Raw genomic sequence first — 15,390 nt, 5'->3', positions numbered from 1 at the left:
TAACTAACTGACCTTTTGGGGGATGAGGTACAGAGCTGTTGGGAGAGAGAAACACACTTGCAAATTAGAAATAGGACAGTAATTCCAAAAATTCTCAGTTATTTCAACTTGTGCTCAGATTTACATGGAGAATACAACTCATGATGAAAGGTAAAAAAAATTATGGATTTACCTTTACCTTTACCTGGTCCCTAATGATTCTACTTCTTTGAATGAAATGGTCAGAAAAAGCTTGGCAGGAAACAGAATTAGGAAATGAATCTCTTGATTTAGAATTTACTAAGGGCTTAGTCTAGCCCCTTCCCTATGGTAGAGGCCTGTGACATTAAATATTAACATATATTCACAGTATAGACTTTTATGTGATGGTAAAATTATAGGAAAGATTTTAAGGAAATTTCTGCATATTAGAATTGCTAGAAGTACAGAGAAGGGCAACAAAAATGATTAAGGTATGGAACAGCTTCCATAACAGGAGAGATTAAAAAGATTCAGCCTGTTCAGTTTAGAAAAGAGATGACGGGGGAAGAGGGGAGACATATGATAGAGGTCTATAAAATCATGAATATTCTGAACAAAAGGAATAGGGAAGTGTTATTTACCCCTTCATATAACACAAAGGGTCACCCAATGAAATTAATAGGCAGCAGGTTTAAAACAAACAAAAGGAAGTATTTTTTCCCACAATGCACAGTCAACCCATGAAACTTGTCCCAGGGAAATGTTGTGAAAGCCAGAACTATAACTAGGTTCAAAAAAGAGTTAGATAAGATCATGGAGAATAGTTCCATCAATGGCTATTAGACAAGATGGCCAAGGATGCAGTCCCAAGCTCTGGGTGTCCCTAAGCCTCTGACTGTCAAAAGCGAGGACTGGACAATATTATTAACCACTTATGCTAAACAATCTGTTCCACCTTGTATTTAGCTGTGACACACAGAGGATGTTTCCCAGACCTGAAGAAGAGCTCTGTGTAAGCTGGTAAGCTTGTTTTTCTCACCAACAGAAGTTGGTCCAATAAAAGATATTACTTCACTCACCTTGTCTCGCTAATATCCTGGGACCAATATGGCTACAACCACACTGCATATGAAGTTTGGGAAAGTTATAAGCGAGTGAAAACGGGGTCTTAATGAGAAGTGTTAGACAACTTTAGTAGGTGGTGCGCTTATAATACTAAACTTGTACACAGAAAACGAGCGTATAAAGTGCATAAGACATTTGTGAAAGAGCTTTTGCTGTGATTTTTTTAAAAGGAACTAATAGACTACTTTATTCTCAGTATAATTTTCAACAATTACTATTTGTACTTTGTTTCAGTCAGGCTTTTCATTTTAGTCACATTTCTTTTCTTCCAATAACATGCATTTGGTTTTGTTCAATGAACTTATGGAGTACTCAGAGATAAAATGTATGACTTTAGTCACAAAGAGGTCTGTGCATAGATGCTGAATTCAATTTCTATGAATAGCTTTCAAAGTTTTCCACTTGAACGGAAGCAGATTGTCTCTGGTTTACTGGTTAGTCATTTATGCCTATTTAGTAGCAAATACTGTATCAATAGAGACACCTTTCAGTATTTTAACATTTATTTTAGAATATATAGTCCTTTTGGCAGTGAACCTCCTGTTCAACTCAGTCTTGCTTTTCACATGTAAATAGCAGATTGCATGTTTGACTCTTGCTGCACAAAGTATCTCTTATTATTATTTCGTAACACATTGTGACATTATGTAGCCTTCTTGCAATGAGTAAAAACATTAAAAATGGTTAAAGGGATGAATAAAAGCCACTTAGTCCATCAAGATGTGTTCCTTTTCAGCAAGTTATTTACTATCAAGATTACATCAAGTTGACTAAATAGTTCCACTGCTTTTTCCATTAGCAGTGTTGCGGGGAGGTGGGGGGCTGTTTCATGCATTTGAATTTGATGTATGCATGGAAATGAACATCCAAGTGGTGTTCTGTTTTATTTTTTTACTGGTTGCTTTATGTTTCTACCATTTATTATTGAAATGTTCACAGGATATGAAGATTAACTACAAAATCCCATTTTCCTCCTGTGTAAGCCAATAGAAATAAATCCCTGGAATCTACTCTCTATGGGTTACTTTAACTGGAATCTCTTTTGTATATCATAGTTTATCACTTTAAGTTTTAATAGATATATTTATAGGGCAAATATGTACCCCCTGATAATGACATCATGTCTCCATTCATTTGCAAATCCTCCTACCTTTCTCCAAATGTCAGGTGAAATAAATGGGCTCTGCAACATGTCCTGAAAGTCAGTAAATATTTTGGATCAGGTGTGGGAGGGCATTCCAGTGCTTGGTCCCTGCCAGCACAGTTGCCTCCTCTCTCTTATATCAAATGGGACCTAGAATTATAACTGTTTCAGTCTATCCTGGAAAAAGAGGCTGTCTCTTGGGTAGAGTCAGGGCCGGCGCTACCATTTAGGCGACCTAGGCAATGGCCTAGGGTGCCAGAATTTTGGGAGGGCGCTATTTTGCCAGGGGAGCCTTTAGACCAGCGGACTGCCCGCCGGCATCACTGCGGCAGCTCCACCGGAGCCTTTCCAGGAGTGGACCATCCACCGGCATGACTGCGGTGAGTCCACTGGACCTGCAGGGGGCGGCGAAATGGCCGTCCACCTAGGGCGTCAGAAACCCTGGCGCCGCTCCTGGGTAGAGTAGTCCCAGACCATTTAGATCTTCTTAGGTCAAAACCAAGATCTTAAAATTTATCTGGAAGCTCACAGGTATCCAGTCTAAGTCCTGGGAACAGATGTCAAGTGTTCTATCTATGAGACACCCGGCTTAAGAAGTTGATAGCTGTCTTTTGCACTAGTTCTAGTTTGGGAATGGATGACAGTTGCAACATCTAAGTACAAAAGTTATAAAATATAGCCTTCCATCTAGGTGTAGATAATAAACTGCCTTCTTAATCCACTGCTGCTACGTGATCTTCAAACGTAATTTTTGATCTAGCTGTACTCTTCAGGTTCTACATTTGCAGAGCTAATAGCAATTGAAAGTCCTTAATCTTAGGGTCAGATATAAGCTCCACCATCTTTTCTGGTTATTTCTTCCATCCTACCAATATTTTGTTTTGATTTCACTTTTACTTCAAATTGAAAATGAAATAAGTTCATCTGAGATTCTCCGAAGTGACTTAGACTTTAGTTTGCAGACACTATATGAGTAGTTGCTTTAGCTTTTCTATTTTCAGGTCTTTGGGATCATTCGTGGTTCTTTGGACTTAAACTCACAAGTCATTAGCCAATATTCACGTTTTTTAAATAATTTGTCTGTTACAGTCTTGTGTGATTAATAGAGAACCCTATTTTCCTTAACTATAATTTTTATTTCATTGTATTATTGTTTCTTCGAAATATATGAATAAGTAGCTAATTTCTTCTGTAAATCACAATTTAAAGCTACTCTCCCACTGTCAATTTCTGTGCTCCTTAGACATATTGGAGTTTTGACAAGTACAGTTTTGCAAGAGGTTGTTTTTTCCAGCTTCTGAGACTCTGTAAACAGGCCTCTTTATGCAAAATAAAGTTAGATCACATTTTTTGAGAAATATTTTGTTACATGTGATTAATGGTGCAATTCCATGGATGATGAAAGTATATCAGTTGGTAAAAAAAATGAGTAGCAAAGGCTTATGAAAATATGAATTCAGACATGGAAAATGAAACACGATAAAAGAAATACTATAGTAAGACCTATCCGTATTTGGATATTTGCAGACCTGAGCTCGGCCCTTTGACTCTCTGTCATCTCATTACAAACACAGAATTGCTATGTATGAGGAGACCAATAATTTCATGTTTATGATGCTTATTTTCTGTAGCATTTTAACCAACTTACAAATTACATTAAAACATGCAACAGGTTCGGAAAAATCACATGAAAAGCAAAAACTACATCACTTTTTCATGCCGAAATTGAAATTTAAATATAAAATTCCTCTGTCCTCTTAAAACGAAGTGAATGCATGTGATCCTTGGGCACTCTAGTGGGATGGCATTTTGTAGACCCAAGGATGCAGAGGTAAAAATAGAAGCTGTACCTATGGTACTTCTGCAAGTTCTGAAGGATTTTTTTAAAAAAAATACACCATTCTGACTCATCTTGAAGAAAAAGATGGAATGGAGGGAAGGTGCCACAACTTCTACTGCATTGTCCACAGAATGTACCTTATGTGGCAACTGCCACAGAATCTCTCTCAGACACAGAAATACTGTTTTTCTGGAAATCCAGCTCCCTTCCTGTCTGCCATGCCACCTAACTTTTTTCACTGGGCAGGCTTCAACTGTCTTCTGTCTGACTCTTCCTTACTCTGAAGAGGGAATTCCAACTGTTTTCAGTTCACGTGATCCACTTAGGTTCTGAATCTATAGAAAAGGGAAATCCTCAAGAAAGCTTCTGTGACCATGCTACTGCAGGCTAGTGACAGCCAATATCTTTCAAAGTAAAAGCTGGAACATACCCCCTGCAGCCAGTGTGAACTCCACCTCCTTGGAAACTCAGTCTCCATGCCTACTCCCATCTGCATCTATTCCCAATGTTTGACCCTTTCCCACCTTGTTGACTCCTACTTCCTTCCAAGTGCCTGTCCCCATCCTGTTCCCATCCACTGGTGCATCCCCCACCCCCTTCCAGCTTTCCAGTTCCTACCTACTTCCACCCTTTTTCTTCTTTCCCAGTTCTGTCTTTTCCATCTTGCCAAATGCTGCCTCCAACCTGCTTTTACTGGTGCATTGTCACTATCCCCTTCCATTCATACTTACTAATGCCTGTGCATTTGCAGCCAGAAGGAGGCAGAAGGCACTTCCCTCTCGGCAGGCCAGTGGCTAAGCAATATTTTCCCTCAGGGTTTCACTCTCTACTGCTCCATCCTCAGAGATTGATGGACCTGATAGAAGAGATCCTCCACTCAAGAAGGACTTTGATTCTGACTTTAGTCTGCAGTAAATGGTGATCTGCCAATACAGGTGTAATTATCACATTCCCTTTATCCTCATCCAATTGAAAGATAAGGCATAAAGCAACAAAATCTCCATGGGTGTTTTACCCTTTCCAGTGTCAGCTCAAGCTCAAAATGATAGATGGGGCTTGTGCTCATTAATTAAGGGCAATATTGTGGCTTTCATACTGTCAGTGAAATCCTGTTTCTGCTGCTTTCGATCTGTGCAGCATGGGATAAGTTGTCTGACAAGGATTCTTCAGATGGAAGAACTTTTCCATGGTGCATAGACTAAGGATGAATGTAAATTTGTCTTACTTTGAATATATTGTCTTTATTCTTTTTCCTCCATTCAGTGCAGGAGGAAAGGGCAAGTCATCAAGGAGTTGGTTACATATTTCTAGTTCTTCAAATGTTTGCATGGATCCCACTGTTCATGTGCATATGCGAGTACAACACAGACAAAACATCCCCTAGTAACCTTCTTTCTCTGCCCTGCACAGATTTAGACCTGGCCCTGGCATGTGTTAGAGTCCCAGCTGGCAGTGTAGTCACCAAAGGACCATCCACCCACTGAGAATTGGCAGAGTCCAGTGGTACGTTGGGCAAGCTCCCTGCACTGGGTAGGGTGGAGTGACGTAGAAGCTACATACTTGACCAACCTGATTGCCTTCTATGATGAGATAACTGGCTCGTGGATATGGGGAAAGTGATGGACGTGATATACCTTGACTTTAGCAAAGCTTTTGATACGGTCTCCCACAGTATTCTTGCCAGCAAGTTAAAGAAATATGGATTGGATGAATGGACTATAAGGTAGATAAAAAGCTGGCTAGATTGTCGGGCTCAATGGGTAATGATCAATGGCTCAGTGTCTAGTTGGCAGCTGATATCAAGCAGAGTGCCCAAGGGGTCAGTCCTGGGGTCAGTTTTGTTCAACGTCTTCATTAATGATCTGGATGATGGAATGGATTGCACCCTCAGCAAGTTCGCAGATGACACTAAGCTATGGGGAGAGGTAGATATGCTGGAAGGTATGGATGGGGTCCAGAGTGACCTAGACAAATTGAAGGATTGGGCCAAAAGAAATGTGATGAGGTTCAAGAAGGACAAGTGCAGAATCCTGCACTTATGATGAAAGAATCCCATGCACTGCTGCAGGCTGGGGACCAACTTCCTAAGTGGTAATTCTGCAGAAAAGGACCTGGGAATGAAAAGCTGGATATGAGTTAACAGTGTGCTCTTGTTGCCAAGAAGGCTAATGGCATATTGGGCTATATTAGTAGGAGCATTGCCAGCAGACTGAGGGAAGTGATTATTCCCCTCTATTCAGCACTGATGAGGCCACATCTGGAGGATTGCGTCCAGTATTGGACCCCCCCACTACAGAAAGGATGTGGACAAACTGGAGAGAGTCCAGTGAAGGGCAATGAAAATGATTAGGAGGCTGGGGCACATAACTTATGAGGAGAGACTGAAGGAACTGGGTTTATTTAGTGTGCAGAAAAGACGAATGAGGAGGGGATTTGATAGCAGCCTTCAACTACCTGAAGAGGGGTTCTAAAGAGGATGGTGCTAGGCTGTTTTCAGTGATGGCAGATGACAGAACAAGGAGCAGTGGTCTCAAGTTACAGTGGGGGAGTGTCACAGTCAGGGGCGGCTCTAGGTATTTTGCCACCCCAAGCATGGCAGGGAGGCTGCCTTTGGCGGCTTGCCTGCGGGAAGTCCCCGGTCCCGCGGATTTGGCAGCATGCCTGCGGGCAGTCCGCCGAAGCTACAGGACCAACGGACCCTCTGCAGGCATGCCACCGAAGGCAACCTGCCTGCTGCCCTCGCAGTGACCAGCAGAGCGCCCCCTGTGGCTTGCCACCCCAGGCACGCGCTTGGCATGCTGGTGCCTGGAGCCGCCCGTGGTCACAGTGTATGCACACCCCGTCCCCCTTGGGGCAGGGAAGAGTGATGATATCACCACAGTTAATCTCCCTGGCAGCCCTTGGGTAACCGCAAAGTCACTATGGCAGCCCTTGGACTATATGACTGGAGTCATTATGGCAGGGAAAGGTGGGGGCCACCACCAAGTTGGTGACAGCCCGGGTAGGGGGGGACCAGGCCTGCCCAACTCCACCAGGCCCCAACCCAGGACAATAGCGACGGAGTGGTCTGCCACTGGGTTAGCGGAGAATCCCACCAAAACACGCTGACCTCACCCTCTCTGGGTCACTTCCAACCATAGTTCCAGATGCTGCTGTCAGTGTGGTGCATGGGTCTCTGAGCTCATCAGTATGGATGGTTCTCCAGTGCTCCTTGGGCACCAGACCTCCAATCCGACTCACAGTGTCTCTGGCTCTTACAGGCAAGGGCTGTGGCGGCTCTTCAGCTGGAGCTCCAGCCAAAGGTCCTTCTCCTCCAGCAGCCAGCCCAGAATGAGCTGGGCTGCTCCCTTTTATACTGAGGCAGCAGTTGGAGCATGCCCAGCACAGCCTGGGGGCAGGACTTCTGCCGCCCATAGTGTGGGGTTAGCCCTTTCATTTCGAATGCAGGGTATGCACACCCCATCACAGGGAGGTCTAGATTGGATATTATGAAAAACTGTTTCATTAGAAGGGTGGTGAAACACTGGAATGGGTTACCTAGGGAAGTGTTGGAATCTCCATTCTTAGAGGTTTTTAAGGCCCAGCTTGCAAAGCCCTGGCTGGGATGATTTAGTTGGGGTTAGTCCTGCTTTGAGCAGGGGGTCGGACTAGATTACCTCCTAAGGTCTCTTCCAACCCTAATCATCTATGATTCTATGATTCTACGTCAGCTTTACACCAACTGAAAGCTCACCTCTCCCTAGGGAATCCTCATCTAGCTATATGCAGCCACTATCTGGCCTCTTTGCACTGCCCAAGCGTCACACTGCCCAGTATAATTCAAAAGATACTTTGTAACAACAAAAACCTTTAAGCTTTCATAAACCAAAATATTTTAAATCTAAATAATAGTGGGTTAAAACCAATATATTGTAAATAACCATATTTTAAACCATCTGGGTAAGGGGATAATTCTAAAAGTACTTGTTACCAAACGATATAAAAAAGGGCAAAATGCCTAGAAAAAATGCCATTTGCATTAACAGTATTATAAGAGAAAAATATTTTTTCTGTCTTTTATATGATACTGAGTGAAAGTATTTAGAATAAAAAAATCTTCTTGCTGTTGATGTGTGCATCTACTTGCTGAAATGTGCTCATCAATGTCTTTTTTGCATGATAACCATGGTAGTGACAACATGTTTCAATAGAATGTAAAATCTGTGCCTTTTCTGTCCAAGCTCTAAAAACCTGACACAGCTGCAGGAAGAATTTTCAAAACATCAGCTTGTCCTGGCACATTATACATATTATATGCTTGAAAGACTTCTGGAACAACAAAAAAGCCATATAACTATGTTAGCACAGATAGGAGAGACAGATGTTGCCTTCACCTCCACCCACAGGAATCTAACTACTAATTAAATAAGCATTTTCTGCCCAGATGAAATGGTCACTGGGGAGCCAGCACAGCGGTGATAATGTGAGCTGACATTTATTGTACAACCTTTTTGCGGGTGCCCAAAATTAAGCATGGATGTTGGGAAATGCAGTAAAAACTTCAGACTGAATATGGCTGCAGTCTTGCCCAAGAAAGATAAACATGGTCAATAGATGTTTTCTTGCTTCTAAAAGGCATCTGATGAATCTGTGAAATGTCACATAATACTAACACTGACAGCACCGTATAGGAGCTACTAGTTCAACTGCTTGGTGGGAAGGAGTAGGGAGCTTCAGCTTGGTGTACTCTGGATAGTGCTAGTGAGCATGAAGGAAGATTGAGCAAACCTGTTCATTTCACAAAATCATCTTCAGTCACAATATGCTGGTGATGGGCATGGCATTCACTTCTCTTAGCAGGTGAAATATTTGGATAATATCCAAAGAAAAGGGCAAGTTAAGTTTCCAAATATGTATATACATAATATATGACAAGCATAGTGTGGGTTCATCTAGTCAAGCATTTGAGGCGCCATTTGAAGACTAGCACAAATGAGTCTGGATGGGGATTGTGCTACAGAGGCCCAGTAAAGCAGTTAGTGTTGTTATTTACTGAAGAATTTTAAGTGATGAAGATCTGGTTCTATAATTGTTGCTATAGAAAGCTGGAGATTCTGAAAGGTCATGGCCTTACTATTAAGTGCGCTACATTCCCCTCCACTTTGAAGCATGGGTCAGTGTAGAGGTAGAACAGCCTTTGAACTCACAGAAGTGGGGAGTAGAGCCAATACAGTATGCTTCCTCTACTAGGACCCCACAAAACCCTTTGATTTGGCCATTGTATGGCTGGAGTTCTGATTTTGTGGGATTTTTGTTGCTCAATCCTAGAGACTGAGGAACAGGTTATCTTCATGATGTGATCCCTGCAAAACAGGCAGTATTTCTCTTGGATTTTCAGAGAGATATATTACTACTTTTAGAAGCAACCTTAATTTGTAGTCTACACTATCACCTTCACACAGACGTAAAGTGCAGTGCAAATTTGGTGGGGCCAGCTAGTGGCAGTACAGCTCCTAGAGAAGTCATGAAGCTAGGAGCAGGAGTGACAATGAGTTGCATAACTTCATTCTGATTGGAGTTTCCTTTGATTTTGCAGATCCTTGAGATGCATGAGGTTTGGAGGCCTCACATGCTCTCTGCCTTCTCTACATTCCAGATGCCTATTGCTCCCTTCTCCCATCTAAATAAGGGGAGCTGTGGCAGTTTGCTGTATCAATTTGTGCTTTACAATTTTGTACTAAAACTGTTAATCCGTCTGACCTTGACATATGTCATATATATCTGTTGTGAGGACTTGAGCAAGGGAAGTAGAATCTCACCTATTGTCTTAAAACAGTTTTCTGTGGGATTTAATATTGAAGATTGTGGCCAAATTCACCTCTGGCAGAAGTAGTTAAAGTTGAGGGAGTTGTGTCCACTTACATTAGTGGTAAACTTTGCCTAAAACGTCCATCTGACTGGAACACATCATTGTGCAAGGGGAATTCTTTGCACATTCCAGGGATTGTATATGAATATAAGAACATAAGAACAGCTATACTGGGTCAGACCAAAGGTTCATCTAGCCAAATATCCTGTCTTTGGACAGTGGCCAATGCCAGGTACTTCGGGGGAATGAACAGAACAGGCAGTGGTGAGCTGGAGCCGGTTCGCACAAACTGGTTGTTAAATTTAGAAGCTGGTTTAGAACCGGTTGTTAAAGGGGTGGGCAATTGGAAGAGGGAGGTTTTTCTGTCGTTACTCCGGCCCGTGGGCCACATCTGGCCTGCGGGACTCTCCTGTCCAGCCCACCTGAGCTCCTGGCTGGGGAGGCTCCCCCAGCCCTTCCCCCACCTTCCCCCCTCTCGCAGAGCCTCAGCATGCCACACCATTGGCACCAGCGCTCTGGACCACTCCTGGGCAGCTCTGCAGCTTCTGCCACTTTGAGCGGTATGGTAAGGCGGAGGGGCTGTGAGCTCCAGCAGGCTGCACGGCATCCATACACGCTGCCCTGAGCAGCATGGTAAGGAGGCCAGGCTGGGAGGAGGGGTTGGATAAAGGGCAGGGAGCGGTTGGAGGGGGCAGAGGTTCTGGGGGGGCAGTCAGGGGATGGAGAATGGGGGGGTTGGGTAGGCATGGGAGTCCTGGTGGTCTGTCGGGGTGGTGGTGGATGGGGTCAGGGTAGTCAGGGGACAGGAAGCGGAGTGAGTTGGGTAGGGGGTGGGGTCCTGGAGGGTAGTTAGGGTGGGGGTCTCAGGAGGGGGTGGTCAGGAGACAAGGAGCGGGGGGGTTGATGGGTTGCGGGTTCTGAGGGGGGCAGTCGGGGGCAGGACATGGGGGTCAGATGGGGGGGAAATAGGCTGTTTTTGGAGGCATGTGGGGCTTGTACTCACCGGGTGGTTCCCTACCTGTTCTTCGGCAGCACTTCGGCGGTGGGTCCTTCACTTGCTCCGGGTCTTCGGCAGCACTGAAGGACCCACCACCAACATGCTGCCAGAGACCCGGAGCAAGTGAAGTACTTGCCGCTAAAGTGCCGTCGAAGAACCGGTAGGGAACCAGTTCCTAAGATTTTCGCAGCTCATCACTGAGAACAGGTAATCATCAAGAGTTCCATCCCCTGTCGCCCATTCCCGGCTTCTGGCAAACAGAGGCTGGGGACACTATCCCTGCTCATTCTAGCTAATAGACATTGGTGGACCTATCCTCCATGAACTTACCTAGTTCTTTTTTGAACCCTGTTATAGTCTTGGCCTTCACAACATCCTCTGGCAATGTGAGAAAAAATACAACATCCTCTGTGTGTTTGTGCAAAAATACTTCCTTATGTTTGTTTTAAACCTGCTGCCTATTAATTTCATTTGGTAACCCCTAGTTCTTGTGTTATAAGAAAGTGTCATTTACTCTTCCTTATTTACACTCTCCACACCAGTCATGATTTTATAGACCTCTATCATATCCCCCCTCATTCATCTCTTTTTCAAGCTGAAAAAAGTCTTATTAATCTCTCCATGTATGGAAGCTGTTCCATACCACTAATCATTTTTGTTGCCCTTTTCTGAACCTTTTCCAATTCCAATATATCTTTTTTGAGATGGGGCAACCACATCTTTACATTGTATTCAAGATGTGGGTGTACCATAGATTTATATAGAGGCAGCATATTTGCTGTCTTATCTCTTCCTTTCTTAATGATTCCCAACATTCTGTTAGTTTGTTTGACTGCTGCTGTACGTTGTGTGAATGTTTTCAGAGAACTATGCACAATGACTCCAAGATCTCTCTTGACTAGTAACAGCTAATTTAGACCCCACCATTTTATATGTATGGTTGGAATTATGTTTTCCAATGTGCATTACTTTGCATTTGTAACCCTTCTGCCAGGTGGAGCCAGCAGCAACAAGGGCCAGGTTCAGTATCTAGGGGTTCCTTTTCAACAATACAACACAAAACTGGCTCAAACCCCGACCCAGTGACCTGGGACAATTAACACAGCACCCCCTGGGCACCTCTAAGAGGAAATATTTCCCCTCTCCCAAGCAGAGTTTGAGTGTAGCAAAAACTTTGAATAAAAGGAGGGAATTAATTCAGCATTAATTTGGGAAAACACTGCAACTAGGGTTCATAAACACAAACCCTGATCAAAAAACCCACCCCCAAGTAAGTTGGGCAGTAAATTTTCCCGGTGGGTCTTAAGTCCAGCAACCCAAAAGTCCCTTTAACATGCCCGTCCCTTCTCTGTACCCCACTCACAGCTGCTATCCTTGGCCAGCGCAGCCCCAGAGATCAGAGGTTCATCCACAGATTGTGTGGAAGACAGGGGAGAGGGGAGGTAAAAAGGCACTTACATGCTGCACTGCTCAAGCACTCACTCATCATCCCAACAGTTGCTTGCCATGCCTCTCCACCAGCCACACTGCTGGTCACACCTCTCTGCTAGCTGCTTGCCAAGATGTTTTCAGGGCCCAACCCCTCACACTTAACCTAGCTCTCAGTGATTTCAGCTGTTAGTCAGGGAGCCACACTGCTGGTGCACATGGGGCAGTCTCTTGCAATAGAGATACTGTCCCAAAGTATGTCCAATACTTAGACCTAGTTATCAGTGATTGCAGCTCTGCAATATGTAACAAGACTCTCAATTAGCTCTTTTATTATACCATGGAGAAAGGAAAGATCAAATGGTGACTAGGATCCTTAAACAGGACCCATACCACCAAGTACAAATTACCTGTTCCCCCAATCTCTCAGCTCATTGGACTTTGGAACCCATGTCCCATCCCTAGTGAGTGCTGTTCAGCTGAGGGTGAGTCTCTCTGTTTGGGTATGCCAGATACAGTTTTGCTACCTTCAATTCACACAACAAGGATAACAACCTTTTATTACTCCAGCCTGAATAACAAGGAGACTGGGGATCCAACACCTGCCACAAATGATCATTTGGGCAAGCAATCCCATCATGCTGAGCATCTAGGCAGGGTGGGTGTGTCCATGCACATGAGATCAGTTTCTGAAGTCTTTTTCCACCGTTCACCACTAGATATCAAGGAAGAACTCATCCAGACTCTACTTGCACATTTATCAACGTTGAATTTCATCTGTCATTTTGTAGCCCATTCACCCAGTTTTGTGAGATCACTTTGTAAGTCTTTGCTGTCTGATTTGGACTTAACTATCTTGAATAGTTTGGTATCACCTGCAAATTGAGTGTAGCCACGTCACTGTTTACCCCTTTTTCCAGATCATTTGTGAATATGCTGAATAGTACTGGTCCCAGTACAGACCACTGGGGGATGCTACTATTTACCCCTCTCCATTCTGAAACTGACCATTTATTCCTACCCTTTGTTTCCTGTCTTTTAATCAGTTACCGATCCATGAGAACCTTCCCTCTTATCTCATGACAGCTTACTTTGCATAAGAGCCTTTGATAAGGGACCTTGTCAAAGGCTTTCGAAAAATCTAAGTACACTGGATACACTTTATAGTACACTGGATACACTTGTACACATGCTTGTTGACCCCATCAAAGAATTCTAGTTGATTGGTGAGGCATGATTTCCCTTTACAAAAACCATCTTGACTCTTCCCCAACAAATCATGTACATCTATGTGTCTGATAATTCTGTTCTTTATTATACTTTCAAACATTTTGCCCGGTACTGAAGTTAGGCTTACCAGTCTGTAATTGCCAGGATCACCTCTGGAGTCTTTTTTAAAAATTGGCATCACATTAGCTGTTCTCCAGTCATGTGTTATAGAAGCTGATTTAAATGATAGGTTACATACCCCAGTTAGTAGCTCAGCAATTTCATATTTGAGTATAATATACCGCTTAGCTGTGTTTCTTTGCAATTTTGCAATATCTTAATTTCATTAGTCTTATATGGAGTGTGATATTCATCTTTTTAACCCCTGAAGAAATGAAGCCAAAACACAGTTGTGAATTTATACTTCAGACCTATCTCTTTGGCAAGTCAATATTTGGATCTTTATTACACTGAGAAAGTTTATACTTTTAGGTAATACTTTGCTTTCTTTCTTTCTTAACCTTTTCTGTCATATCTATGTCGGGTAAATTTTTTTATTATTTTTTTATTCGGCAGAATACTCCCTTTTTTAATAAAAAATAATAATGTGCTGCAGTATTTAAATTATAAACACAATGTTCCAGGTGTGGTCTCATCTTATCCCATCTTTGAAAATGTCAGATAAATGTGAAGATAGTTGTGATCTGACACCTGCATGAAAAACTTCTTAGAGAAAGAAATATTTTTAACTCAACATCTTAAGTAGGTCTTTTCTGAAGTTTAGCAAGGCAGTTACCCAGCTCCTGAGAGAAAAGGTACGCTGATTGGGGAAGTCGCCACAGCTGGAGCCACACCTAATCAGGCTACAGCGGGCCTTGATAAAAGGGCTAATGGAGGAACTAGGTCACAGCCTCACTCCAGCCCTGGATTGAGGAAGACCTAGCTGCCTAGGGAAGACAGAGTACCTTTAACAGAACAGTGCTGGGGAAGGGGCAGGCTGAGCTGGGGAGGTTAGGCCTGACTACCACCCAGGCTGAGGCCTGGTAGGAAGGCCTTAGGAGGTACTGGAGCTGCAGGGAAAGGCAGCTGGTGCTGCCCTCTTGCCAGTGATGCGTGGCCATTACAGACTGCAGTCTGCCCCAGAGAATGGGGGTTAGATGATGACTGGCATCAGCCACTGATGGTTGGGGGTCCCCTGGGAGGGGAGACCCAGAGAGTGGGGACTGCCATAGGGCAGAACCACAAGATAAAGGGCACTGGGATCCGGGAGGGACACGGGGGGCCTGAAGCAGGTGAGACCCTGGCCAGCAGGAGGCGCTCCAAGGATGGAAAAGAGCTAATTCCTGGATCACTAGCAGGAGGCGCTGCGACAGTGAGTGCTCGATCTTCTATGTGAAGTTTTGAGAGACCCCTGTGTCTGTCAGAAGACCATTGAACATGGCATTTTAACTGAGATGAATAGAGTTATCCCTACTGTTAATTGCATGAAAAATAGCAAATCAGTGCTGTTTAACCTGGCTTTCAGTTCTAAAGATATTCTTTGTTTTTCCTTCTTGGTAGTTTTCTTTGTTTAAACAATCCCATGGAATGCCAGGGAATTATAGCAAGCTTGGCTGGTCATTTTGAACAGATGAGTTTTGTTTCATATTCTGTGGAAAAAGTGTCCCATAGGCCCTTTGCTTGAAAATCTGATACTAATAATCCTCATTACTAAGAATCCAACATTTAACTGTATCCAGGTGAAAAAGACAAGGGTATTTATTAGGTTAAAATGTTATTATCACATGCTTTTTTTGTAAATTGAAAGACATACTTTGCATTATTAAGCCCATGTATAG

At 43.4% G+C, this 15,390-nt stretch overlaps 1 protein-coding gene across 2 annotated transcripts in view; it reads left to right on the top strand.

Moving 5' to 3' along the window:
- Positions 1-15,390, top strand: part of CCDC146 (coiled-coil domain containing 146) — a 112,708-nt gene that overhangs the window by 25,551 nt on the left and 71,767 nt on the right. The window lies entirely within an intron of this gene.

Source organism: Gopherus flavomarginatus, chromosome 1 (genome assembly GCF_025201925.1).
Source record: "Gopherus flavomarginatus isolate rGopFla2 chromosome 1, rGopFla2.mat.asm, whole genome shotgun sequence".
Lineage (NCBI taxonomy): Eukaryota > Metazoa > Chordata > Testudines > Testudinidae > Gopherus > Gopherus flavomarginatus.
Note: the sequence above shows the minus strand (reverse complement) of the source record. Positions and strands in the feature narration are given on the sequence as shown.